Here is a 3636-nt window from a genome sequence, read left to right on the forward strand (position 1 = left end):
TAATGATTGAGAAAAAATAAAAATCCAGTATATCTGATTGACAAGAAAGCATGAAAGCAACAATAGCCAAAAAAGAACTGTAAACATCAAACTTTCCTGTCCTGAAGAGTTGGCAAGGCCTACTTAATAGAGAATTCTCTCTATGATGATACTAGGTTGTTATTATCCAGTCAAAATTTGGAAACTCCAAAAGGGAAACCATTATCTTCTGATGCAGCTCAACTTTTGGGCCACTATAATTGTGAAGAAGTTCTTCCTTGTATTGAACTTAGGTTTACAAGCTATTCCACCTAGTTGTAGCCCCTGAGGGCAAGCAGAAAATTTTAATCTATATGATACTCTACTTGAAGACAGTATCCTGTTCACTATAATTCTTATCTCCTCTATGTTAATCCTCCCAAATTCCTTTAACCCCTCTTCATATGACATGTCTTCCCAATGTCTTAGTTGCCATCTTATAGATTCTCTATTCTATCATTATTTTTTAGAAAGTGTGGCATCCAGATATGAATACAGCACTAGAGATTTTATCCAACCATAATGGAATGCAAGACTATCACAGCCTTCATTTTGGTTATTATGTTATCATGAGTAACATTAGGTTTGTGGTTGTGTGTGTGTGTGTGTGTGTGTGTGTGTATGTGTGTGGTGTGTGATGTGTGGTTTCTGTTTATTGATTAATGTTGAGCCTAAAGTCCATGAAGACCATAAGATCTCCTTCATCATATAGACTAAATATGTAAAGTGGACCTATGATCTTGCATTTATTGCCATTAAATTTCATCCTATTAGATATGACCCATTCCTCTAAGTATTCAGGAATTTCTTTGTTCCTACATGTGTCAGCCAATATATTAGATATCGCTCCCAGCTTTCTGTCATTTGACAAATATACTTTCTTCCAACTCATTTTTTTATTTGAAAAGCATAAATCTGTTAAATCTGTGGCAATTACAAACAAATTAATAAAAGAAACTTTCTGGTTCATTCAATGCAGGTTAGGTCTTGCTCTTGATCTAAATATCTCCAAGGGAAAGAAAATTTAGAGCTTTGCTCTCTAAATGATGCTTCCATTTAGTTTCATTTGTTTAATTTAACACCATGAATTTTTTGCTAAGCCAATTCAGTGATCATTGTTTTGGCACCATAGAATACTACAATATCATGATTTTCTTGTTATATTCATCTTTCCAATCTCCAATTCTGGAAAAGTCACACTGACTACTTTCTCTATTCTTGATCCCATGTCAAATTCAAGAGTAATGCCTTTTCTTTAAAATTTGCTCCTTATTATGAGTTTGACAATTTTAATAATAACATTCTGTTCTTCATCATACAGACAGAAAATTTGAATGATCTTTGATACTCCCCAGTCCACTGACCCTAAAATAAAAACAACCAAGTTCTGTCAATTTCAACTCTATAATATCTCTCATATTTTGTCCCTACCTCTCTCTATGTTCATTAATATAGACTTTAAGATTTTATTTCCTCTCCCCTTATTTCTCTGGAAGCTCTGCAATGAGCTTCCAAATTATGTTCCTATCTCTAGTTTCCTCACACTTCAGTATGATTAATCTCTCTAAATAATGACTCTCCTTATGTTAACTTTCTCCTCAACAATAACAAATAAAGTCCAAAATTCTTAGTATGGTATACAAAACCCACTTTCAATTTTATGCCAACTTGCCTTTTCAGTTTTATATCCTACAGCTTCTATTGCCTTAGCAATTCATCTGGAAAAAACTTGGAGATCTCAGTTAAATTGATGTTCAATATGACAGAAGAGAATTATGCAATTCCTACAAAGGTTAATGCAAAGAGATTACATTAAGATAGTGGGGGCCTCAGAAGTCATCAAGTCCAATCCTCTCATCATTAAAATCAGGAAAGATTAGATTACTTTGCCTAAAGTCACAAAGGGATGAGATATGAACCCAAAGATTCTGATCCTGAAACCAGGGGAATGGGACATGAATCAATGGACATATTAGCCTCAGCATGGCCTGTGCTTTTCAAACATTATCTAAAGAATTAAAGAATTATATATATATATATATAATATATTATGTATGTGTATATATATGCAATACTTTAAAAGGAAGGCTAACAAATCATAAAGTGTATAGAGGAGGGAGACAGAATGATGAAGTAGTGCTAGTATGTCATTTGATCAATAAATAAATAAGAATTTATTATGTGCCAACTCTGCTAGAAATTAAGTGCCTAGAAAAGAGGAAGGTTCACAAATATCTCTCTTAAAAATGTTTAAGGACAATTAAGTGAAAGAGTGATAATGCTTGCTCTAAATTTGTATAGAAGTCAAAAACAAGACCAATTGAATATAATTTAGAGAAAAATAGATTTCAATAGGAATTCCTTATATCCAGATATTAAAACTATACAAAAGGCTTTGTCAGGAGGTAGTAGTAATTCCTTAATCTGGAGTTTTCATTTGTACTCTGAATGGTCATTTGTCAGAGATTTTATAGAGGTGTTCAAATATTGTCTGAGAACTAGGAAAAATTGTTCTCTAAAGACATTTCTAAATAATTTGACTCTAAATAATCAACTGAGTTAATAAGCGGAGTACTGACAACAAATGAGAATCTTGTTATAATTAACAATTCAAAGATTTGCTTCAAAAGTTAAAAAGTGGAATGTGATGCTTCCAGGCTACAAACAAGAAAGAACTTAGTTGACCAGATGGAAAAGAGGAATGTGGGAAAGAAAAGAAGACTCTCTGTATGAAATTGGATCCTTATATGATAATAAAAATAATAATATAAAAAATACATTACAATTCAACAATGAAGTCAATAAGACTTAGTTAGAAATAATGAAGGGGGGTGTGAAGCCAAGATGGCAGTGTGGAGGCAAGAATTCCCAGAAACTCTCCTCCAGAACACTCCAAATCCCTTAAAATTATGACTAACAAAATTCTAGTGTGTCAGAACCCACAGAAAGACTGAATGAAACAATTTTCCAGCCCCAAGATAAATTGGAAGATCTGCCAGAAGGCTTTGTTCCCCCAGAATGGGTCACATTGCAGCCACAGCCACAATGCACTGGAATGAACAAGCTCCAGTCTTCCAGGAACAGACAGCGAGATACCTGGGTCCATGGAGGCACCTGGGTTCATGGCAGCTGGAGGATTTTCCAGACCTCTCAACCAGGGGTCTCCAAGGTCAACTCAGAAGGTCTGTGGGAAGTATATATTTTTAGAAAGATCAACAGAGAGGCACAAGAGGAGAGATCAAAAACCATGCAAACTCAGCATTAGACAAACCAAAATATAATTTCATAAGAATTCCAAAACCAATAATAAGATCTTTAAAAAATACCAATATGCAATATTCATGGTAGTTATATTTCAATTATGAAAAATAGATTTACATTCTTTACAATGGAAACAAAAAGAGTAAGGAATCATGTTTATTTTTTTGATCAAACAGTAATTTCCAAGAATGAATAATTCTAAGACAAGAAAGGATAATATTCAATAGTTTTTGAGAAAGGGTTAGCAGTTAAGCCAAATTCTCCTTTCATCTTGTAGTACTTGAAACTGATAACCAACACCACTTATTTTTGAATTATAAAGATTTTATTTTGATTTTTACAATTTTTCCCCTACTC

Source organism: Macrotis lagotis, chromosome 4, assembly GCF_037893015.1.
Source record: "Macrotis lagotis isolate mMagLag1 chromosome 4, bilby.v1.9.chrom.fasta, whole genome shotgun sequence".
In the NCBI taxonomy this organism is placed as follows: Eukaryota; Metazoa; Chordata; class Mammalia; order Peramelemorphia; family Peramelidae; genus Macrotis; species Macrotis lagotis.